This window comes from Lactuca saligna, chromosome 6 (genome assembly GCF_052625555.1).
Source record: "Lactuca saligna cultivar CGN05327 chromosome 6, ASM5262555v1, whole genome shotgun sequence".
NCBI classification, from domain to species: Eukaryota; Viridiplantae; Streptophyta; class Magnoliopsida; order Asterales; family Asteraceae; genus Lactuca; species Lactuca saligna.
Window position 1 is genome coordinate 14,261,557 of NC_136422.1, and position 27,527 is coordinate 14,289,083.

General features: G+C 35.3%; 1 pseudogene; it reads right to left on the reverse strand.

Annotated features, from left to right (window-relative positions):
- Nucleotides 1–6,774: 6,774 nt before the first annotated feature.
- Nucleotides 6,775–8,110, reverse strand: LOC145001304 (ethylene-responsive transcription factor ERF021 pseudogene; annotated as a pseudogene).
- Nucleotides 8,111–27,527: the final 19,417 nt, after the last annotated feature.

A 27,527-nucleotide genomic window follows, 5' to 3' on the forward strand; every position in this document is an offset into this window, starting at 1 on the left:
TAATATTAAATCCTTTATCAAAGTACTTTCCAAAACTTTTTCTGGAGAATCAAGGAGTTTACTGACTAAACTTTTGAATTTACTAACATATTCTTAAACGGTTCCTTCTTGCTGAATGTTCAAGAAATGTTTGTACACACTTCTTTCATGTAACTCTTGGTAACGATAAAGCATGTTGAGTTTGAACCCTCCTCATGGTCAACATGTACCCATAGCCTCATTTCAACGGTACCATGATAGATTTGTGTCTTCCATGAAGATTGATGTTGCCCTTAATTGATCTTTTTCCATTATTCATTGGATTTCGAAGTATCGTTTGATCTCGTAAATCCAACCATATACATCGTTCCCTTCAAATATGGACATTTTGATTTTGCGGTAATCTCGTAATGAGTCCTTCATTTTACCAAAGTTTCCTCTTTGTGGTCCCACAGATTCCTCGCCCTCCTCATCGTCATCCCCGAACGATATAAACCCAATCATGCTTTCTTTTGTTTTTCTTCCCTCCCACGTTAGAGTCTTCGTTCAAGTCATTAATCCCATTCATTAAATCTTGCAATCGGGTGACACTTCTGGCCCTGCTTTCAACAGCTTCTTCATGCATTTTGGCTACACCGGTTTCTAGATTATCGATCCTCTCCATGCTGTTGAGTTTTGATTCCATACCAAAATCGAATGAACAGTAATGCATGAATAGTAGTCCATGAACAATAACGCGTGAACAATAGGCGTGAATAGTCTCTGGTGAACAGTGCCGCATGAACAATACCATTGCCTAGAAATCATATTTCTCTAATACCATTAGATAGGTACAAGACTTAGTCTTAAGGTTAGAATCAAGTTTTTCCTCTTTTTGAGAACATGTGATCTCCTAGATAGTCTAAGACTGGAATTTATTGATTCATAAAAATAAAAGTTATATGGTGCACTATATTTATAGTAACCTACTACAAAATACTTTGAAAGCTAGGAAATAGGAAAAGAATCTCAATATAATTAAAACACTAAATAACATCCTTATTAAAATCAAACTACTAAAATTAAACTTTCCTAATTAATTCTAGCTTAAACTAGAAGCTTACTCCATGCCCTTTGATAAATCTATCTAAGCCGGCCAGGATGTAGTCCAGGTATATCAAATTTTAAGGATACATCATAAGTCAAGTAATGGTTGATTCCTTCACTACAAACATGATAACATCCCGATATTACTCACTAGGCATTCATTTTGCCTAACCTATTATTTTTTACATGTATTAAGGTTCAAGTAGTGATTGAGACTAGCAGGAGCATAGGACATTTTGAAGGCCACTTTTATGTAGTGGTAGCTATGTTATGAAATTACTATTTTAACCATCCTCTATTATTGTTTTTAAACTTAAACTGTTTTGAAACTGAGAATTTGGGATCAAATTTCCTCAAAAGTTGTTTATTCATTTTTAAAAGTGATTTAAATGGTTTTTAAAACTAAAACCAAAAAAGGGATGTTTTATGGTTTAATGATATAATTATGTTTTTTTAATGTTTGAACTAAGTTGGAGAAGATAATTATTTATCATTAAGTCATAAGAAGATAATATAAAGTTACATATCAAGTTATTAAGGACTTAAGTCTTAAAGTGGATGATTGATGTTCTCATGAGTGCATCCTTGAATCCATGAGACATTAAGACCTTTGATTATTAACACATGAATGAAATAAGATTTATTTGAGTAATATAAGTGGTCAATACTTATATACAATATAGAATCAATGGTAAACTATTTGGGAATGTTTCAGCATGAACATAGAGAGGTTTGGTGGCTTAAAAACAAAAAACTGCACGTACCAGAGTCAGATATTTATCAAGAGTCACAGGAGGCTAAGCTTCCAACCATTTCTATTCTATAAGGGAAACCAATAGAAAGTTTAGAGTCCTAGTACGCTATGTGGAATACTTATGAGAGTCCTAGGTTGCTATGAAAGACATTGATGAATAATTAATTTTCTTTTCTTCTCTAGTACTTCTTAAATTGTAGGAATGATAGGAATAAGATAAATAAGGCTAGAAGAGATATTTTCGGATGATTTTAAGTGTTAATATATGGTATAATTGTTTATTATATGTGATTATTAGGTGAATACTCAACTAGTAGGAGTGAAGTGAAGCGTTAGTAAGCAATAATGTGAGTAACTATGGAATACATGTCCCTTATGCAAAAAATATAATTTTTATGATTTAAATTATACTAATGATGTTTGCATAAATTTTATGGTATGTGAAATAATATATGTAAACCTATGTGCACTCATGAAAATAATATTTTGAAAAGTATTTTGATTAAGACTAAATGACTATTGTTTTTAGAATATGATTCCTTTTAAAGTTGGAGTTTCACGTAGTTGGGAAATACTTAAGTTTCTGTTGAAATCTCAAGTAATATGAGTATATGATGACGAAATATCAATGGCTTAGTAATGATATTATAAATAGACATTAATTGTACATGTAGGCTAGCTACCTCGTGTATGGTACATTTGATGATAGAAAACTTGTACCTTATTAAAATGACTAAATGAGGAGACATGTATAGTTGGCTTTGTGCTAACTATTACATAGGGTTCAATGATATACCTTTGGAATAGTGACTAGTGAGAACTTGATATGAAACGACTTGGGGAAGGGAGTATAATCATATTGAATTCCATCTATTCATGTCCTTTTATTATTCAATTGTATTATTATGTTTTACGTTATATATGATTAATGACTAAAGAGTCAGAGTTTTGCAACAAGCTTGTGAATGTATCTTATTGCTAAAAAGTAATCTTTTTTAGATTACTAAAACAATTCAAAAATTATTTTAAGGTTCTCATTGCTTTTAGGAATGTGCAAATTCCTTGGAAAATAAAGATGGTGAATCCCAATATTGCTAACTAGACACTCTTAATGCCTAAACTATGTATTTTGATATGTATTTAGAATATAAGTGGAAGAAGATGACATTAGAGGAAAACATGGACATTTAGAAGGCCATAGAAGATACTGTAGGTACTCTTAAAACTAATGATGTGATATTATGTCGAAGATCCACATACATTAAACATTTTATATTGTAATTCGTTTATAAACTAAAACTTTCAACTCGTATCTTTCGTAAACAATGATCTTAAAAGTAGTAAATTATTTTAAAAAAAATTAATTAATAAGCTACATAAGGGATGTTTCATCAAGTAGGCTATTGGCCACAAAATAATCTACAAGAAAACTACCAAAGCACAACTCATTGGATTCAGTGATAGTGATTATAAAGGGAACATTACTGATAACAAGAGTACTTTAAGATATGTTTTTATTCATGGTTCACGAGTCATGTCTTTTAATATTCAAAGAAACAAGGAGTTGTAGCTTTATCATTAGTTGAGAAAGAATATGTCTCTTTCAATGCAGGTTGCCAAGCCTTATGGTTATGGGTCATTTTAAGGGAGTTAAGCCATCCTCAAAAGAAAGAAACAGAGATTTTATATTTTAAAAATCAACCATTGTTGTGTCTAAGAATCCCATATATCATGGAAAGAGTAAGCACATCATAATCAAGTATCAATTTTATATGAAAATCAGTTGAAGATCATTTGTAACACTCGGTTTCTCAAGCATTAATGCTAAACTCTATCTTTTTTTTTTTTTTTTTTTTTTTTGCGATTTTCTGGGTGGCCACGACGTGGTGATGAGGATCACCATGACGTGGTAGCCATTTTGTAATCACACATCTTCTTAGTCACACTACGTAGTGGCATGCTTGTTGCGTCGTGATGACGGCTTAATGCAAAACACTAGATTTCCGAGCCTTTATCCCTATTTAAAGGAAGTGATGGCTAGGGTTCCTCCAACCTCGACCTCTATTACCTCAAAAGGGCTAATTATAAAACCCTAGCCTCATTGTAACTTTTTGAGCTCATTTTTGGTGTCTTTATGACATTGGAAGGGAAAAAAAGAAGTTTCTAGTGAAAGAATCCAACAATCAACTCATCTATGTTCTTTGTGCATCTTGTGGACTCTTTGTAAGTCCTCAAGGTTCCATCTTTTTGATTTCTTCCCTGTAGATCTAAATTATGTAGCTTATTTTGGTCCATGTTTGAAGTTTGGATGATTGAGTGAGATAAAGTTAGCAACTTTATGGTTCATCAAGGTCCATTGAGTGTTATATCTTCTGGATCTAAGAGTTGTTGGTGTTTTGAATGCCATGCATGTGATTTAGGTCATTTTCTTCCCCTTTGACCTAGTTTGAGTGGAGGACATGTATGGCCATAAAGGTTGTATATTTATGGTCCTTAAGGCCCTAAAATATGGTTAGATGTTCCATATCTAAAATGTTATAATTAGTTGAGCCCATCCTTGAGATTTTGACCTCATTTCTTTCATTTTGACCTTGATGAATGAATGACATGCATTGGACATACATGTCCACAAAGCAAGGATTTTTATGGTGCCTAAGAGTGTTAGGAAACTCTCTAATAAGCATGATTTGGAACTTAAGGGATTGATGGATTAATCCATTAAGTTGATTCTATGCAATTGCCACGACGTAGTGGTATGATTGTCACGACGTGGTGGTTAGGCAAGACGCAAACGTTTTGTTAGGATGTGCCCATGACATGGTACAAGGCTAGCCACGACGCAGTGATGGGTTTTTCCTCGACTATTTCGTTGTTTAGCTGCCACGACGTGGCCAGGGGTTGGCCACAACATGGTGACTGTGGACCGTTGAATTTTTGACATATTAAATTTTAGCCAAATTGGTAATTTGGAAAATAGACTAAGGGGTTGACCTTAGCGCCAACCTTCCAACTATACAAGCTATAGTCAGTTCGAATTTGAGTGTGAGGCGAGTCTCCTCACTCTGCTGTATTGGATGATAGTTGTTTTGGTGACTATTGTATGTATATTGGTTGGGGCTAGTTATGTAAAATGGGGCGGGGCATGCTATATGAAATAGGGTGGGGCACGCTATGTGAAATAGGCGTTTTGTATGTTGGGTGAGGCCCGATATGCGAGCTGGGTTGGGCCAGTTATGCTAATTGGGTGGGGCCCATTATGTTGTCGGTGGGGTCCGTATGGTTATGTTGTAGTTTGGGTAATCTACTAAGTTTTGCATTTATAATTTTATGTTTAAATGTTTCAGGTACTTCTGGTTTCAAAGGGAAACTGCTTGATCGCACTGCATCCCTAGAGTTTTATTTCCACATTATTGATTTATGATTTTGACTTTGATGTTTGAGAATACCTTATATTATAATTGTCGTTTGAACAAATGATTTAATGGTTGAAAAATGAGATTTTTACTTAGAATTTTGGGACGTTTAATTATCAAGCCAATATTGATCATTGTTGCAACACCGAGGAATAAATAGAAGACATCTTTACTAAACCTCTTCAAGTTAAAGTGTTTAATCTTTTAAAAGAGAATACGTGATTGAATCGTGTATAGCTTAAGGGGAAGTATTTGAAGTAAGCTAGCCTTCGTGGTTAACAGTTAGAAAGTTATTTAAGCGACCGTTTGTTCAATAGAGTCGCAATACTTCAGATATGGTGCAATAGTTCATGTACTGTCTATATATATCATATCTTTCATATCTTATAAATCCTTAAATTTTGTACACAACTTTTATCGCATAATAAGATTATTGTTAGAATTTGGGTTTCGAATATCAATCACTATACTTGGATAATTCAAAGATCGTATATGTAAAACACTTTCCAAAATCTGTGTTTTCGTCCATATTACTTGGATTATCACAAAATCTGATTTGAGATAATTAAAGAAAGAATGAATCTAAGATTCGGGCTAAATTTGAGATTCAAACACAGAATACCTTGGTATTTTTGCATTCTTCAGAGACATAATGCAGAGAAAAAAAGTAGTTATTATATATATCATCTGCAACATACAAGTCTTTTATTTTATATGCAGAAGATGGTGTTTTTTAGGGGTGAAACGAAGCCTCTTTTAATTGGACTCAACTATGGGTTTTCAGCAGGAATTTTTATGGCCCATCGTCTCTATATTGATTATTTTTTGGGGCGGGGCGTTATTCGGTATACCAAAAAGGGCGTCCCCTTGACCCCTCCAAAGGTGCTGCTTCCGGACCTCCCTATTCTTGAGTTCTCTTAAGTTATTGGAGTGTCCCGGTATATAACTAGAAGATACTTGGTTTGTTTCAAATAGTATAATCATAACTACACTAAAATACTGATCACACTAAAATCAGAAACAATTGTGTTTGTGATATTGCCTATTTGTTCTCTTTGTTCTTCTATTCAATCTTCTCTTTCTTCCCAACAGTAACTAATATATACTTTATTCTTAGATTAACTACACCATGCTTCCAAAGTCAGAAGGCATCATTAACGAACAATTAAGCATAAGTTTATCACACCATTTATTTAGCTAGTGTGTATGACCCTTTATTATATTAGAGCTTCAGAAAATATTATCCATGCATCCATCTTTTATATTTTGCTTTCGAATGCTTTCTTTCCAACTATAATTCATTGCTTGATTTGCATGGCATGGCAACATCTGAAAGTGCGTTTGCAGGTGTGTTGCACATTGAGGAACTTGTTGGATGTAGAAGTACGTAGGTCACTCAATATATAAGATGAACCCTTTCTTTTTCATTTCAAGAAAATCTTGCTATATATGTACACTAGACTTAAGTGATGTGTCTGCAGATCATCTATGTATTTTGAAACGAGTCATTTAATTTGCATGTTCATGGTAAGGTGCCTGGTAACCATATATAGACCTGTAGGCTGTAGCATCTACCAGTAGGAACTACACAGATATATAATAGAAATCAATATGATTTTTATATCATAACCTTTCAGGAATCATTCCTGTTTACATCAGGATGAAAAAGAAAACAATAAACACAACACAGTAAAGAATTGATTCTGCTAAGCAACTGGCCCTTGCTAGCACTAAGCAGTAATCTCAAATGAGCTTCTAAAAAATCAGCTCCTCTCATGGAATTCACAATAGATGATCAATATGTTAACTGTGAATCCCACATGCTGTTAAAGACTATCTTGCTGATCCTTTATTCTTGGGCCACCCCTAGTACGTAGGGTTAATTTGCACCTTATAGCTTTATTCGTATAGCATTCCTTCTTCCGTTCTCTCATAGGCTTAAAACGATGGAGAGTACAGGAAAAAAGTGTCGCTAGAAACACCCAAAAACTACTTGCAATAGATATAACTATATATGAAACCTAAAAAGATCTTTTCCCTACGCAAAAACTCAGTGGCGAAAAGACTTGGTTCTGAATTTGATAAGTAACCCACATCTAGCAACTCTTACCGTTTTTTTAGCTTTTAAAAAACAATGTTTGACAGTTAATCCCCATGCAGAGCTATTACGTATTATATGAATAGATAAGTAATGCATAAGTAAGATACTAATTAAAAGGTTATGCACGTGCCCATGCATCTTAGAACTCCTAATGGATTGTTACCTAAGAATTATTCCCAGAGGGGATAGTCGGGAATCTCGTCCCAATCACCGGCCATATGAAAATGATCAAAGTTAGTAGTGTTAGAAAAATACATTTTCTGTTCAGCTATAAGAGCATCACCCAATTCCATCCATAATTTCGGCGAATCGAGTGGTGAATCATTTATCGCCTGAATTTGGCTAGGAGAAAGTCCGACATTCACCGGCACTGTATGACCTGAGCTGGAGCCACCCTGCTCCGGCATGGAAGCTGGTCCAAACTGCGAGGCAGCCTCATGAGCAGCCATGCGTATGCATTCTGCAGTGGAGCTAAGTGGCCTAGGGAGAGCAGTTGCTCTTTCTGGGAAGTTAAGCCTGGAAACATCACCCCTGAGGTAAAATGCAGCTGCATCATATGCTGCTGCCGCCATTTCAGGTGTCTCAAAACTCCCTAACCAGATTCGAGAATTCTTTCCTGGCTCACGTATTTCAGATACCCATTTGCCCCATTTCCTCTTCCGGACACCCCTGTAAACCGAAGAAGTACCACCTCCGCTGCTATGAGGGTATGAGTTCTCATTCATAGTACTTAAATTGTTTAATTGGCTAAAATATTCTTGTTTAAGGTAATGCATTGGAATGAAATCTAGACATGCATTTATAGATGTGGATATGCACAATACAAGGCATTGATATATATATATTATATATGTGTTGTTTAATAATGGCAGCTTCGAAGTAGTTTCAATGTACTTCAAAAACGATCATCAGTAGATATTTATCTTTATGATCTTTGCATCGAGACAATAATCTTTTCGGCAACCATTGATAGGCTTGACATGTGTCTTCACTTAGTTCTTTTTAAATTATAATGCACTTGTTCATGGAGTGTTGGCTATTGACCAATTTTTGAATTTGGAAGACAGAGATATGTTTTCCTGTTTATAACGCGGTTTCCTTGCAGGTGTCATGTCCTTGTTCTCCTGGGTCCACTTAATCTTTTTGTCTAGAACCAAACACCTTCTTTTTCTAGGTATTCCATGAATATTCCTTTCTTCCTCTTTTTATAACCATTTTTATGATTCCTTATCCGTATAGTATTTTGTGTTTGATGTATTGTCTTTCCTGGGGATATGTCGAGTTAATCGGACTGGGTTTAAGGTATAATAATGCATTAGTGTTGGTATGAAAGTAGCCATGGAAGCACAAAAAATGCAATGACATGACTTCATATTGACATCATGTTTTGACCATGTAAACAAAGTCAAAGTTTGAATTGGTCATGTGAATGGGAGATATGATCGAAGTGTTGAAATGAATATAATTTATTTCTCCATGGTTGTAGATAACAGCTGGATGTTGATAAGCTCCCACACATCCCATCATTTTCACTACTTATTTATATGTTTTAAACCAAAACATCACATTCTTTAATTACATATTTAAACAACATAATTATGTTTTTTTTGCTTCATATAATTGAATTACTTAAAATGACGTATAGGTGATCAAGTTTGGTGAAATGAATAATGTATAAAAATATTTATTTTTATTTACTTCTGATAATTTATCTTAGGTCATTTAAAGGGATATTCATAAAAATGTCATATGTTAGAATAAATAGATATAAAGCGCATTTTTTTTAGTTGTTTAACGAAATGACCTTTTAGCGTGAAACACAGGTATTTCGTATTCCAAGCACCATATAAAGTTACTATTTTTTTCCATTTCCATATTCCCTTCTTAAAAATCTCACAATCCCTACCATGAAGATGTTTAGATTGAACGAGGTTTTTCAGAAATGACACCATATTACTTCGTCTTTTGTAAAATATTTGAGTTATGATAAATATTATTTTCCACGTCGGAATGTCCTTCGGATTTCGAAGACCGAAATGTTTAGTGTTTCTAAGTTTCATGTTAAAGTGTGTATATATATATATATATATATATATATATATATATATATATATATATATATATATATATATATATATATATATATATATATATATATATATATATATATATATATATATATATATATATATATATACATTTTTGTAGTATATATATATACCCTTTTATTGTAAAGAATTGGATACATGATAATAGACAATTTCACAAGATATAAAATATTTCATATATTTTCTAAATTTTCTTCTCCATCAAATTTCTTTATCTATGTTGTTAGTTTAGTTTGTTTTAAATTACCTTAATCACGTTGAATTTATAAATGTTATCAGCACGAAAGCTCAAACCAATATTATTTAGAAGTGGAAATTACATCTATCTTAATCAAGGTATGTATTACTAAGTAAAAACATTATTAATTATAAAACATTCATCATATTAAAATAATAATACTACTAATGAATTAATAAAACTTATATATTATTGACTACTAACTATTTTTATTTCTTATGCTAACATTTTTTTTATGTATTCTAATTTTAATGCATACTAACATTTACATTATGCAACTAACTTTTATTTATGCATACTAACATTTACATTATGCAACTAACTTTTATTTATGCATACTAACATTTAAATTATACAACTAATTTTTATTTATATATACTAACATTATTGATACATGTCAATGTTTATTTATATTTTAGATACAATCTAAAATTTTATTTAAACATTTACTAATATTTATTTATGTTTCTAATTAGTAAAATTATACCAAGTAAAGTTATGTATTAGTTATAAATCTTATTAAATGATTTATAAATATACAGAACGGGTATATATATATATATATATATATATATATATATATATATATATATATATATATATATATATATACACATACATACAACGATTATAAATAGTAAAAACAACAACTATATTTTTTACTATAAATAAATATTTTTACCCTGTTATTTTACCCACAATAAATATGTCTTTCTTCTATCAAACAAATCAATTTCAAGAAATCAAGCTTCAAGATGATTCACATGTTTGTGATAATCATGACTATAATAGTCATCTTACTTTTCATCCAAATTCTTAACATCGAAGATAATATAGAATTTCATCTACCTTTAGACTTGTATTCAATGCTAGTTTTACCGCTTCTTCTTTCTGTGTAATATTTATTGAAATAAATGGATTCTAATTTTTGTTTAAAATTTATAGTTACAATATGTCTAACATTGCAAAGCTTGAGTTTGCAGCACTTGAAGTTAGTGGGAAAAACTATATGCCATAGATGATAGATGCAAAAATGCATCTTGAGTCCATGGGAATCTCAAATGCTATAAATGAATTTAATAATTGTTTGGCACAAGACAAAACAAAAGCACAAGTTTTCCTTCGTAAGCATATTAATGAACTGTTAAGATTTGAATATCTTAATGTTACTGATCCAAGTATTCGCACACATGTACATATTTGTCAACTTTATCAAGAGTCCATTAAAGGAAAAGGAAAAAAAAAAGTAAACCTCATTGATGATGTTGAATTCATTTCGCTAACTTTTGATGATTTTTGCAATGACATGGAAGACATAAACTAAAAATTTCTATTATTGTTCTAATAAACCTGTTTTCCTTTATTTGTTACTCATGTAATGTATTTCCTACAATAAATGAATTTTCTTTATAATAATTATTATGATTATGTTTATTCGCTTATTATTTCTTTCATATATGAAGTTTAATATGAGTCCAACTGGAGCACAACATCAAAAAACAGTTGAAGATCTTTGTATAGCAGATAGTGGTAGTACACATATTATTCTGAAATCAAAGAAATATTTATCAAAATTAGTAACAACAAAAGCAGTCATACATATAATATCATGTCCTGCAGACTTGATAGAGGGAACTGGGAAAGCCCAATTTATATTACCAAATGGTACAAGCTTTTGTACAGAAAATGCATTATTTTCTCCAAAGTCTAATAGAAACTTACTAGGTTTCAATGACATATACTTCAAAGGATATAAGAAATATATGTATTTATAATAAAAACCATGTGCTTGAAAAACTACCCACACTTGATTATAGTCTGCATTATACATATATACATATGATTGGATCAAATATGGTAATCAAAGGAAAACATTGTGATCCTAGGACATTCAATTTATGGCATGATAGGTTGGGACACCCAAGATTAACAATGATGCGAATGATAATTGAAAATATGAATGGGCATCCATTGAAGGACCAAAAGTTCTCTCAATCCAACAGCATAAAACCATATGCATCTTGTTCCCTTGAAAAGTTAATTATAAAACATTCTCTAATGAAAGTTGAAAGGGAGTCACCTAGATTTCTAGAAAGAATTCAAGGAGATATATGTGGACCGATTCACCCACCATCTGGACCATTTAGATACTTTATGGTCTTAATAGATGCATCCAGCAAATAGTCTCATGTTTGCCTATTATCAACTCGTAATATGGCATTTGCAAAATTTCTTGCCCAAATTATTAAATTAAGGGCACATTTCCCTGATTATACTACCAAGAGAGTGAGACTTGATAATGTTGGTGAATTTATTTCACAAGCATTTAATTACTATTGTATGTCTGTAGGAATTGTTGTTGAGCATCCAGTTGCTTATGTACATACACAAAATGGTTTAGCTGAATCAATGATTAAACATCTCCAGCTAGTAGCTAGACCATTGATAACGAGGACCAAACTTCCTGTATCTGTTTGGGGCCATGCAATCTTACATGTTGGATCATTGATATGCATGAGACCGAGTTCATATCATGTATATTCTCCACTACAACTTGCTTCTGGTCAAGAGCCTGATATATCCCATTTAGGAATTTTTGGGTGTGCAGTATATGTCCCTATTGCACCACCTCAACAGGAAAAAATGGGCCCTCAAAGAAGGTTAGGAATATATATTGGTTATGAGTTAGTATCTATTATAAGATATCTTGAACCGTTAACAGGTGATATTTTTACAGCACGACTAGCAGATTGCCAATTTGATGAGGCAAATTTCCCATCATTAGGAGAGAAAAGAAGATTTTAGGAAAAGAAGTGTCATGGTAAGAGCCTTATTTATCATATCTTGACCCTCACATTAATCAATGTGACATGGAAGTTCAAAAGATAATGCATTTCTAAGAAATGGCAAATCAATTGCCTGATGCATTTACTGACACAAAAGGGTGACTAAATCATATATATCGGATGTTAATGTTCCAACTCGAATTAAAATTCGACATGGACAATCTGAAGATAAAGCCACTCAAGAATCTAAAACACGCCTGAAGCATGGAAGGCCATTTGGTTCTAAGGATAAGAACCCATGAAAAATAAGAGGATCAGAAACTACACTAGATCATGAGGAAAGTGTTCCTGGAGAGACACAAATTATTTAAATTCCCCTAGGCAAGGAGGATGATGCACAAAGTTATGGTTAAATAAATAGAATACGGTAACCAAAATGAAACTGACAATATAAGTACAATATTTTCTTATTCAGTTGCATGTGATATTACGAATGATGATCCCGAACCACAATCTGTCATTGGGTAACGACCCAAAATACGATCCAAAAAAAATTTTGTTTAAATAATACTAAGGTTATCAATGATTTATAATATATCATAAAATTGTACGTCATAAATCCCAAAAGTTATAATAGATTTGTCATAACAAAAGAACTGTAACAACATAACATAGTATCTGAAATAAACTCCCAGGACAAAAACTGAAGTTGTGGTGTGTGCAATGCCATCATCCCGAGCTCTTCCCTTTGCTTGCGGAAGTACCTAAAACCAAAACTGAAACTGTAAGCACAAAGCTTAGTGAGCTCCCCCAGAGTACCACATACCATACAATAACATATAAACACATATTGGGCCTTGCCCACTGCATCGGACCGGAGTCCGGAAACCGCATTGGACCGAAGTCCAGAACTAACCAGTGCCTTGCCCTCTGCATCGGACTGAAGTCCGGAAACTGCATCGGACCGAAGTCTGGAACTGACTGGGACCTTGTCCCCTGCATCGGACCGAAGTCTGAAACTAACTGCATCGGTTCGAAATCCGGAACTGACTGGGACCTTGTCCTCTGCATCAGACTGAATTCCGGAAACTGATGAGCATAACATAGCATAGCATAAACATATCAACTAGCATAAACACATATACTGCATACTGCATCGGACCGGAGTCCGGAACACATAACACAAAGACATGCTTGAATCACAAAGACATCAAGCACACTGAACTACTGCATCGGACCAAAGTCTGGAACTACTGCTAACTAGATGGGCCGGCATTGTGGCCGTAGACCCATTCCTGCTAGAAGGAAAACTCACCTCGTAGTGCTGGCTGCTGAGATGCTAACTCTAAAAGTGGATGACTGCTGCTCTGGAACTGACCGTCTACAAATCCCAAAAATACTAGATCAGTTACTTGTAAATTCCCTCATGGTAAAATGACTATTTTACCCCTGGTCAAAGTCAACTCCCTGGTTAAAGTCAACTTCCAGTTGACCAGGCTCGCCAAGTCAGGGCGCTGACTTGCCGAGTCCCTCCTTTTCTAACTCTGACTTTAACCCACCGAGTCCCTTTCCCACTCACTGATTCACTCTAAACTCACAACTCAAAGGAAAACGGGGACTAGCGACTTGACTCGTCAAGTCCGAAGAACAACTCGCCGAGTCCTATCACAGATTCCATACAGTCGAATTCTAATCCATCCTAGGGCTTCTAACTCGTAGATCTGATCCCTTGGGACCATCTGAACACGTAAGGTTGCTGACTTTACGTGTAACTACGAAGGAATGAAACCATTTCACTCAAACACTACTTTTCTTTAGGAAAAACTCATCCGACTCGCCGAGTTGTAGAACAACCCGTCGAGTCTAAGGCAATATTCATCGGACTTGCCGAGTTGCTCATCCAACTCGTCGAGTCCATGGCTATCTTCATATGACTCGCCGAGTCCATTCAGTCCCTTTTCCATACATACCTGATTTGAGCCATGTAACGGCTCTAAATCACAGATCCAAGCTTCTAGGGCATGTTTATCACGTAAAGTTGCAAACTTTACGTGCATGCATGGCTTTAAAGGCTTCAAATGCCAACCCTAAGCTCTTAATGGGGTTCCAAGCTCAAGAGGGACCTCAGTCACGACCATAACTAAAACTTTACACTTCTAGAATGCAATGAGGGTCCACATCTGAAGTTTTCATCCAAGGAGGGTCCATATCTCTAGTTTTGAATCATAAAAGGCTCCAAAGAAGGCATAACAAGCATAAAGGAGGTTATAATGGAGGAATACACAAGGTCATAACTTCATTACCTGAATGAAGAATAGATGTAAGCTAACTCCTGGATCTTTCTTCCTTTTCTATGAACCTTCTTTCCTTCCTAAAGCTTCCAAGCTATCACAAGCACACTCAAACTTAACAATGGGGCTAGGGTTTACAGGGAAAATGTTCTGAGAATGATAGGGCGAGGTTGGGGGCACATAAGTGTGTTTAAATAGGGTGCAAACCCTTAAAATTTAGGGCTTCATCCAGACAGGACAACTCACCGAGTCCAGCATATGGACTCGTCGAGTAGCCAGCTCAAAACGCGTAATCGTCCCATCTCTACTCGACGAGTCGGGCTACAGACTCGTCGAGTACCCTTTCATAAATGAAAATACTTTGTTTGAATTACATACCAGAAATGGGGCGTTACACATTGAATGCCAAAGAATAAATGATTGGGCTAAACGGAAGGAAGTTATGCAAGTTGAGCTAAATTCTCTTAACAAGAGAAAGGTTTTTGGGATCATTATCCTTACACTTGGATTTGCGAAACCGTTAAGGTATAGATGGATCTTCATACGAAAAATAAATGAGAAAGATGAAATTGTAAGATACAAGACTAGACTTGTTGCTCAAGGTTTCTCTCAAAGACCTAAAATTGATTATGAGGAAACATTTTTCATCGGTAATGGATGCTACCACTTTTAGATATTTAATTAGCTTGGCAGTCACTAAAAATTTAGAGATGCGTACAGCTTACTTGTATGGATCACTTGATAGTGATATCTATATGAAAATCCCTGAAGGATTTAAAATACCCGAAGCATTAAGTGCAAAACACAAACAAATGTATTCTATAAAATTCCAAAGATCTTTGTATAGGTTAAAGCAATCTGGACGCATGTGGTACAATCTTTTGAGTGATTATTTGATGAGTAAAGGTTATAAAAATAACACTATTTGTCCATGTGTATTTATTAAGAAAACAACATCTGGGTATGTGATCATAGCAGTCTATGTTGATGATCTAAACATCATTAGAATGAATAAAGAAATCCTTGAAGTGATTGAACTTTTAAAGAAAGAGTTTGAAATGAATGATCTTGGAAAAACCAAATATTGTCTTGGTTTACAGATTGAGCATATACCTTACGGAATACTTGTACATCAATCAAATTACACAGAAAGAGTCTTGAGATGTTTCAGTATGGATAATGCTAATCCTTTAAGCACTCCAATGGTTTTTAGATCATTAAATATTGACAAGGATCCATTTTGTCCATGCGAAGAAAATGAAGAAGCCCTTGGTCCAGAAGTACCATACCTTAATGCAATTGGATCTCTTATGCATCTTACCAATTGTACTAGATTGACATTTCTTTTGTTGTAAACATGCTAGCAAGATTCAGTTCAACCCCAACAAAAACACATTGGAATGGAATCAAACATATTTTTTGATACCTTCGAGGAACTAGTAATTTAGGATTATTTTCTCCTAACAATTCAAAACAAGGCTTGATTGGTTATGGAGATGCAAGTTATTTGTCTGGTCCTCAAAAAGCTAGATCTCAAACTGAATATGTATTCATGAATGGAGGTACTGTAATTTCCTGGCGTTCTCAAAAGAAAACATTTGTTGCCCCATCCTCAAATAATGTTAAAGTAATTTCACTAAATGAAGCTAGTAGAGAATGTACATGGTTGAGATCGATGACACAACTAGTTTTAACTTCATGTGGACTTGAAAAGATATAGGTCCAACTTTAATATATGAAGATAACGCATCATGTGTCACTCAAATGAAAGAAGGATATATCAAGAGTGACAGGACAAAACATATACATCCAAAGTTTTTTTTAGTACACTCAAGAGCTTATAAAGAACCAACAAGCTGAAATCAAATATGTTCAATCCATCAACATTGTAGTAGACCTTTTTATGAAGGCACTTCCCACTACAACCTTCAGGAAACATCTCAAGAGCTTATAAAGAACCAACAAGTTGAAATCAAATATGTTCAATCCATCGACATTGTAGTAGACCCTTTTATGAAGGCACTTCCCACTACAACCTTCAGGAAACATGTACATGGTATCGGAATGCGACATGCGCATAGAATATAATGTAACAGATGTTTAAATAAAGGGGATTCAACTATACATTGCACTCTTTTTTCCCTTCGCTAACGTTTTTTCCCATAGGGTTTTCTTTAGCAAGGTTTTTAATGAGGCAGTACTTCAAAATTAAAACATTTCTTACTAGTCACCATTAAATGTAGATAGCAACATTTTTGTAGTATATATATATATATATATATATATATATATATATATATATATATATATATATATATATATATATATACCCTTCTATTGTAAAGAATTGGATGCACGATGATAAACAATTTCACAAGATATAAAATATCTCATATCTTTTCTAAACCTTCTTCTCCATCAAATTTCATTATCTATGTTGTTAGTTTAGTTTGTTTTAAATTATCTTAATCACGTTGAATTGATAACACACACACACACAAACACACACACACACACACACACACACACACATATATATATATATATATAGTTATTATATTGCATCAGTTATCTTTCAAGGTGGTTGAAATCTGTCTTTCATAGCTCTTATTCCTAAGGTTGATGTAAAATTTGTTTTAACTTTCGCCTTTTAGTCTAATTGGTTGTCAGTACAAGTATTGACAAACTTTTTGTTAATCGTCTTACTGAGGTTGCTAATGGCGTTGTCAGTTGGCAACAATCTCATTTTATTGAGGCGGAAACACTATGGATGGTCCTATGATCCTAAATAAGGTATTTCATTGGTATAAAAAGCATCGGGGAAGGGCTTTGATATTCAAAGTAGATTTCGAAAAACCTTACAACTTATTTAGATGAGATTTTTTTTAGATACACTTCTTCAGATGATGGGATTTTATTCTACATAATGAAATTTGATCTATAAATGTCTTGCTTCTTCCGTGTTTTGTTCTTGTTAAGCGCGGGCCTACCAAGAGGTTCTAGTTTTCTCGTGGTTTGAGGCAATATGATCCTTTATCGCTTTTTTTGTAGCTCTTCGTGTTGCTTTTGAACAAGTTATGTCCAACGATGTTTTCAGAGGTCTTTGTTTTGCTATTATGAACTTCCCTATTTCTCATTTTATTTATTTCGAAGCCATTTTCATCAGGGAATGGTTTAAAGATAAGATGGAAATTTTGATTTGACTTATACATTTTTTTTATTTGCTTTATGATTGAAAATTAATATTCACAAAAGTAAGCATATTAGTGTTGGGTTGGGGAGGATGTTGTGACCTCCTTAGCAAATTGTTTTAGTTGTCCCTCTCTTAAAACACTTTTTACTTATTTTTGCTAAACGATTGGAGCTAATATATATAGAGTTGTTTCTTGTATGCAGATTTTTAATAAATTTACTTCATAGCTGACATAAAGGTTTGTCTATCGATGGACACCTCATTTTGATTAAGGCGGTCTTGAGCTTGTTAGCTAATTATTTTATGTAGATTTTTAAAGCTTCGATGATGTTTTTTTATAGTCTTTGGTCATTGAGAAAGAATATCATATTGGTGGTGGTACATGCTCTATTTTGCAGAATCGATTTTTTTTCATTACGCTTCAAAAATTATAATATCTTTGTTTGCGAAAAATCTCAGTATATTAAAATATTTTGAATACAATTGATTGTTTCTAAATATCAAAACTCTAATAATGTCATAATTGATACACAACATAGGTACAACGTAAAGACCTACCAATTCAGAATATTATTGCATGTCTTCTCTTTAATCACTCAACATCCTATTCAAGTCTCCAGCGGTGTTAACATCGCTACCTGTGATGCATATAAATTGAATGAGTCATGTCAGGAAACCTAGTGAGATACATGATGGGTTTCGAGCCTCATTATATCAATTTCGATCCTCAAGAATAAAATTGTCCAAAACATGGAAGTTCACTTCGACATGAAGATTAGGCAGAAAGTAATTTTTGAGTGTCTAAGGGCCCCACATGATCATGATTTTCTTATGACTATTACTATTGACGGTCGTGGCCAGCATATGTCGCCGGTGGAGTATCGTACCATCCTCAAGTATCGCCTTATGAAACCTTTATTTCCAACTGACGAGACTTTCCCTGTTTGTCGCAATGCATGCTTGGACTCCTTTAGGGAGCATGTAGTTCCTTGTAAAGAGCTACCGAGTTTCAAGTACCAACACGATCTGGTTAGGGATGTGCTTTTCGAAATATTTAGGCGCGCTGGGATTTCTGCCAAGAAATAGCCCCCTGTGAACCTTCTAACTGACCCATTGGAAGGAAGATCAACACTTCGACCGGCTGATGTTTTAGTGTTTCGATGGGCTGGAGGAAAACATGCATGCGTGGATCTAACAGGGATTTCCCCTCTGGTGGGCTTGGGGATTGGAGTTTTCACTGTTGGGAAAGATCCTTTAAAATCTGCATCAAGCAAGGTGGCAAAACATGAGAAAGCATGTATGGAAAATCAACACATGTTTATGCCCTTTGTATCTCAGACTTTTGGTTTCCTTGCACCAGAAGCTGTGGAGCTACTCAATAGAGTCCAACGGGTCATGCATACTAATGTTACAACTCCTAGATCTACAGATGTTGTTTTTAAAAGAGTTAGTTTTGCCATTTAAAAAGGGGTTGCAACACAGCTTGTTGCTCGTTTACCTGCAACGTCTATGTAAATCTTTCTTATGAATTTTGTAATGAATGAATTGGTCAACAACATCAAGGTAAAAAAAATCTAAAATTGAAAACTGAAGAATCTAATCTCTTTAGTCTATACAATTTAGTATAACTCTAAAGAAAAGATACCTTTACCTTTTTAGTTGGTTTCTTCTTTTGTCAAGCCAGTAGATTAAACTAGAGAACCCGAAGGAGAGTTCCTCTTTTGTGATCACACCCAAGATGCAAAGAAGAACTAGATTCAATCAATCCTCGAACTTTGAGCTTAAACAGAATCGAAACCTCAATTCTATAGATCGTCACGATGTGAAGAAGACGATCTAGGATTTCTTTAGGGTTTGATTATTTTGAACTTTTGTAGCTTAGAGGTGTAAATCTCATATATTAAAATCAGAACTGGAGCCCTCTGTTTATATGGAGTTGATATGAAACCCTAGAGATAAATACCAAATAAAATAGTAATTATCCGTGGTATTCAAATCATTATGAAATATTTCATACTCCATTTATTTAGTATTAAATAATTATCAAAAGAATTCCCTCAAATAAATATATTTTCATATTTGCTTCTTTTTGTTCTTGCATGTCGCCAAAAACGCCATTGTTATTTATAGTAATATTATCGGGCTTAGTTATGGTACATACACTAATCTCCATTAGCTACCACATGCACTTAGACATCAAAAATCAATTGGTCTAATACTTACTAGGAACAACATTGAGTGGCATTTCAATGCAGCTACTTTATTATAGTAACTTTGCTATAAACAACCCTAAGACTAATAAATTCAAATTCCTTTGATCTTCATGATATCTGATTATGAACTAGAGACATTGTAACATCCCAAATTTCAAGTCCAAAAATTTCATTTGTAATTAAGTAATTTATAAAAATCGTTTACTGAAAACATTGTCAATATCATATCAATCCATAAAACATCATGAACATGTCTCAAATTTAAAACATCGAAACATAGTATAAATCAGAGTACAATCCCATAAAAATCATTGCGGAAATCATGTGTGTGATGCGCTGCTACGCCGCCGGTTCCTTCCCTTTGGATGAAGAGGTACCTGAAACCGAAACTGAAACTTTAAGCACAAAGCTTAGTGAGTTCCCCCGTCATACCACATACCATACAATCATACATGCTGCCAGGCAATTCTGGGGTGCCCGACCTACCCATGTCAAGCCATTTTGGGGTGCTGACTACCCGTGTCAAGCCATTCTGGGTGCTGACTACCCATATCAGGCCATTCTGGGGTGCCTGCCTACCCTCCGGTCTATCTCACCCGGTCACGGGGACTATTTCACCCCCTACTACTATCACATAATAACATATCATAAACATGCTGTAAGACATATATGGGGTGTCCGACCTACCCTTCGATCCTAACAACCGATCAGGGGTCTATTCTCCACCTACTACCACTATCACATAGAACATAGCATACTAGCACATAGAACATATTAAGTAATAGCAAACTAGACAGTTATCACAAAGACAATCATCTCAACTGTAATCAACTATTAGTGGGTCGGCCTTGGTGCCTTAGATCCACTTCTACTGGAAGGTAACTCAACTCAATGTCACGTAGTGTCTGAACTACCTCCGGTGTGGAAATCGACTTTCCTCGACTCCTCAATCCTTACAAGACAACTCTATTAAGTCATCAATTCGTACTCACAACCCCTATAAGGGTCAACCCAAATCATGGTCAAAGTCAACCTCCAGTTGACTTAACTCGCCGAGTTGGCCTACCAACTCATCGAGTCCCTATTCCTCCAATTTGATCCAACTCTCGACTCCACTCGTCGAGTCTAGAAACAACTCAACGGTTCCTCATTCAACCATAAAATCGGGACCATCTTCAACCGACTCGCCAAGTTCCCCTGGAACTCGTCGAGTTCATCTCCCTCATAAGAATGTGTTCAGTCTATGACTCACCAAGTTGTATAAACAACTCGTCGAGTCCATCTTCATGGTTTGGGAGATTGCCTTGGACTCACCGAGTTTGTTCATGCACTCGTTGAGTCCCATGATTTCCAGATATATAATCTTGTCCAACTTTGTGAGTCCTTCTCTAGACTCAACCAGGCCCCAAAAATAGCAAAGGTTGGGGAACCACTACCTGACTTGTCGAGTCCCAAGAACAACTCGTCGAGTCCACTAAGGTTCATGTCCATAAACTCAATTTATGTTAAGCTTATCTCATCCAAAGGGTAGATCTGACCTCCTAGGGTCGATATAACACGTAAAGTTACGAACTTTACGTCCATGCATGGGTCTTTAAGCTCAAAAGGACAAAAAATGAGACCTACAAGATGCATGGGGCTCTCATGGCCATAGAGTTGGCACCTTTATTCCATGAGACCCCTTCAAGGACCAATATCTGAAGCCATAACTCCATATTACACCCCACAACCCGATAATGGCTTGGAATGCCCTAAATATACCAAAATCCAAGCCCTAAAGATGATTAAACACATGGAAGATCAAGATAGAAGCTTTTACCTTAAATGAGCTAGAAATAGAACATAATCTTTGGATCTTCTAGCTTCAACTTGAACTCCCAAGCTCCTTTCCTCTTCTCAAGCTTCACAATCCACCAAAATGCACAAAAATGGCCTTTAAACACTCAAACAAGGCTAGGGTTTCAGGCTAATGTCTTCTGGAAGTATAAGGGATGATGGAGGCTGAGATGGAGAGATATAAGTTGTTTAAATAGGGTGCAAACCCTCAAATTTAGGGTTTCACTCAAACAGCATATACTCGCCGAGTCGGTCTCCCGACTCGTCGAGGAGATCACTTAAACTTCCAGCGGATCACGAGTCTACTCAACAAGTTGGGCTCCCAACTCATCGACTCCCAAAGAAAAGTATAAGAATTACTTGAATTAAATGTATACCAGGAATCAGGTGTTACAAATCTCCTCCACTTATTTTAGACTCCGTCCTCGAAGTCTGCTATTGGGTCTTGAAAAAGCTCGGGGTAATGCTCCCTCATCTCGTCCTCTGGCTCCCAGGTCCATTCTGCACCCTTGCAGTGCTGCCACTGCACCTTTACCAACTCCACTCTCTTGTTCCTTAGGTTTTTCGACTTCCGATCAAGGATCGCCACTGGTCACTCGATGTAGTTCCTTAGGTCTTTCGACTTCCTATCAAGGATCACCACTGCTGAATCATCCATGAGACATTTCCATAACTGGGAGACGTGAAAAGTGCTATGAATCTGACTGATTTCAGCTAGAAGATCCATCTTATATGCCACCTTGCCCACCCGGGATACAACCCTGAAGGGTCCGATATACTTGGGGCCCAGCTTGCCCCGCTGCCTGAATAGAATGACGCCCTTCCAAGATGACACTCTCAGGAGTACCCTATCCCCGACCTGGAACTCCAGGTCCGATCGACGCCTATCGGCATAACTCTTCTGCCAACTCTGAGCAGTCTGAAGCCTGCTCTGAACCTGTTGGATCCTCTCCTTTGTCTTGAGTACCACTTCAGTACTTCCCATGACCCTCTGACCAACATCACCCCAACATATCGGGGTCCTTCACTTCCTCTCATACAACATCTCGAAAGAAGGACGGTCGATACTCGCATGATAGTTGTTATTATAGGAGAACTCCGCCAGAGGAAGGTAAGTATCCCAACTACCTCCAAAGTCTAAAACACACTCCCACAGCATATCCTCCAGAGTCTAGATGGTTCGCTCACTCTAGCCATCCGTCTGTGGGTGAAAGGCGGTGCTAAAATGTAGACGAGTACCCAACTCGTCATGAAACTTCTTCCAGAACTTAGAAGTAAACCGCGCGTCTCGATCCAAAATCACTGAGACTGGCACTCCGTGTCAAGCTACTACATCTCGAATGTAGATATCGGCCAACTTCTCGGCCAGGATGTTCCCCTGGATCGGTATGAAATGGGCACTCTTGGTTAACCGATCCACGATGACCCAAATCGAATCCACTCATTGTGCAGTCCTGTGATGCTTTGTGATGAAATCCATAGTAATATCCTCCCATTTCCACAACGAGATGCCCAGCGGTTGGACCTTGTCATGAGGCCTCTGGTGCTCAGCCTTGACCTTCCTGCAGGTCAAGCATCTCTCCACAAACCAAGCCACATCCTTCCTCATACGGTGCCACCAATAATTACAACGAAGATCCCTGTACATCTTCGTTGCCTCGAGATGGATAGAAAACCTGGATTTGTGCGCCTCCTCCATCAATACCTGGCGCACACCTCCATGATATGGGACCCACACCCTCCATGATATGGGGCCCACACAGTCGATCACACTTTGGAAATAGGTATTGAGGCAAGACTATCATGAATTAGGCTTGTAGATTATCTGAATTGTATTAAACATAGCAAAGTTTGCTACAACATTCATCAGTGATCATAAGGTATGAGTATTGGATTAAACTCACGTTCACTTGTATCACTTCATGGAATTTATCTCAAGTGATCCTAAGATGATAATATCATGTAGTCTTCAAACCATGAGATATGAGTTGTTGACTATGAGTTGATTGTACATTGATAGTGCAAAACCTCATCAGTAACTTGATGCTATAAAACGTGCTATTGTGCACAATTTAATAAGTAGTTAGTACAAGCATATGAGTCGAAGTTTATATGTTCCTTTTAGTCCTTGGAGGAATACAAGCGATATCTTGGGCCTTTCGATGATTTTGTTTTGACTTATGTGTCGGGACCCGGTCAAAACTCAATTGATGTGTTCGATTAAGTTCTATGTCAAACAAATCGGAAATTGTGAAACAAATGTTGGACAATAAGAATGACTATGTTCCATGTATTTTTTTGGTTGATATCTTGAGAACAGAGGATTATATGATCCCTTATCTAAAATGGCGTGTCACAGTTCGACAAAGGCTTTTAAGAGCTACGATTGCTAGTCGGTTCCTGAATTCGTACTTGCAACTATAGTTATTAGACTTATCCAAGTGGGAGATTGTTGGATAAGGTGTCTAAGTCCGTAACTATATTTGGTATGTACTTGAACCGAGAGTAGCATGGTCTATTTGGGTTGCATTTCACCGGAACAATTTGAAAGGATAGACTTTTGAGAAGAGGTTATTTATGATTTATTAATATATTATAAGCTCTAATATATCAATATAAAATCATATTACTTAATTAGTATTGATCAAGAATTAATTTGGTGATCAAAAGATACTAATTAAATATACAGTAGTTGATTTAGTAAATCAGTGATTCCTATAGTGTAAGCCTATGGTTATTTAGGTTGGACTAAACCAACATGGTAGTCCATGGAGGTTTAACCCATGGAGCCTAAGTAAGATGAAAGGTCATGCACATTAGGTTTTACATGGATGTAAACCTAATCCTTGCCTCACTATAAAAGGAGTCCCTTAGCTCATGAAATCGGTCACTGGTGATCTTTGGAAGAGTCATAGCCGATTTTGTGTGCAAGTTATTCTCTCTCAAGTCCTCCATTGTTGGTGGTGTTCCGTGAAGCATTTGAGGTGTCACATTTTAGGGTGCTAGGCTCGTAAAGGTCCAAGCTAATAAGCTATAAGAAAAGGTGTGCCATCTAACTAGTTTTGTTATACAAGTACCCATGTTGTGTATGCTAGTTATTGTTTGATTTAGAGTTTCAGCCCATAACTATATTGGATATGTACTTGACCTGATTGTAGCATGGTCCTTTTGGGTTGCCTTCACAATTGCAATTTGATAGGATGGACTTTTAAGAATAAGGTTATTGATGATTTATTAATATACTATAAGTATAATATATTAATTGATAAATCATATTATTTAATTAGTATTGGTCAAGAATTAATTTGGAAGTAATTTAGTGATCAAAAGAGACTAATTAAACATATGGGGTTGATTGTGTAAATCAATCATTCTTATAGTGTGGGCCAATGATCCATTAAGATAGGCTAAATAGTCCATGGATAGTCCATGGAGCTTTAATCCATGGAGCCTAATCGATATGGAAGGTCATGGTGCATTAGGGTTACATGGATGAAACCCTAGAGTTTGAAACACTATATAAAGAAGCCCCTTGAGACAAAATTCGGTTAACCTTATCATACTAAGAGTGTGAGCCGATTTAAGCTTAGTAAACCTATTCTCTAAAAGCCTTCTTTTCATTTGGTGTTTGTAACACATTAGAGGCATTACATTTAAGGTGCTAAAGCTTCCAATGCCAAGAACTACACAAGAGGTAAGCCATCTAACTAGTTGTTATGTTTAATAGTATGCTAGTTAAGTTGTATTCTTTGGAAACTTAAAAAAAATGCATGTATAATTAGAGAAAACATCGTTCCAAAGAATCTAGGGTTGCATGTGCACCATAGGAATGTTATAGTGCTTAATTCCCAAAAGTGGTATCAGAGCCTAGGATTCTTTTATGTTATATGTGATGCTCACTTATGTTCAAAGCTAGAAAATTAGTTTTTCTGCATTCTAACAGATAAACTCGTAGAGTCCATGAACAGACTCACCGAGTCCACTTAGTAAAGCATCAACTCGGCGAGTCCAGTTCATACACTTGACGAGTTGGTGCCCATGTGTGCAGAATTTTGAGCTTTTGGCCAGAAATGGATAGAGTCATTACCACAAACTGTTTTGTAATCATAAAAAATTGTATTTTCTGAATTGGTAATGATAGTCTTCATCTATTTAAAGGCAATTTTCAAATGTTTAGATAATAAAGTAATTATTTGTAGTATTTGATATGAATTGTCTTGTTATGAGTTAGTTTAGATCAATAGGAAATTGTATGATAACTTTTATTAATCATAATTGATCTAAGATTGTTTTTTATATGAGTTTTTGTAACTTGTCCTTAAGTGATATGACATGTCTCATTCATGAAGTTTGAAACTCATAAATATTCATAAGTAATGAATATGAAAAGTCTTGAAACTTGCCCTCAAGTTTTGGAATTTGTAAACTCGCACTAATAAGACATTTAATTCCAAAACCCTAGAGTTTTAAAAGATTAAAATTCTACCCTTATACTATTATAATATTAAATGTTAATACTTATATATACATATATATATATATATATATATATATATATATATATATATATATATATATATATATATATATGTGTGTGTGTGTGTATGTGTGTGTGTAAGAAAAGTCAGTATTACCGTTAGTAGGCCTCATTCACGAAACCGATCTATAGGGGGGTATTTAGTTACTGCCTATAAAATGGCAATTTAATGGGTGTCCATTTTCACCCACCGCTTGCTTGACTCATGGAGGTTCGTTAGCTGAACGGGTAGGATAGGACATTAATTCTCGTTAAAAGTATAATGAAATTATAAAGTAACTAAACCTTTTATTAAATCCCCAATCTTAGTTACTTTAGGAAAAGTGTGAAAAATGTGTTAATCCATGAAATTACACTTTGTACTTTATTAAGTCGTTAGTGGAGCGTGTGTGGTTAACCGACACTAATTTGGGACTAATAAGAGTGGAAAAGGGTAGTTTAATGTTACTCATAGATCAATGGAATGTGTGTGGTTAACGGGCACATTGATTAGGTGATTTGTAACATTAAGAGTACCAAGTATATTTGCATGGTTATTCACACCATGTTTGTGATCCTCGGCATCCCAGTCACAAACTTGAAGGGCACAATCGAGATTTAAATATGCCATCGAAAAGTTCGATGAATCTTAAAGGATCTAGGAATTTCAAATCCAATGAAATACCTAATAAGCAATTTCGTGTTTTTTATGGTGGAAATTGGTAAATGATCATTTACCAACTTTCAAATATTTTACAATTGGATTACGGCATCGCTCTTCGCAATTGTATAATATTGTGTCGGGTCCTAGCCTTAATATTTCATTTAGGTGATATGTTAAGGATTCTCATCTAATCTAAACTTTGATCCTTTTCTTACAAATGTCTATCCTAAATAATACTTCAGGCTCAAACCCTCCAGGCTCAATTATTGGATCAGAAACATTCGCATGGCCCTTCGATATGAGGACAAAGAATATGTCCTAGATAAAGAGCTGAAGGAAATTGACGAAC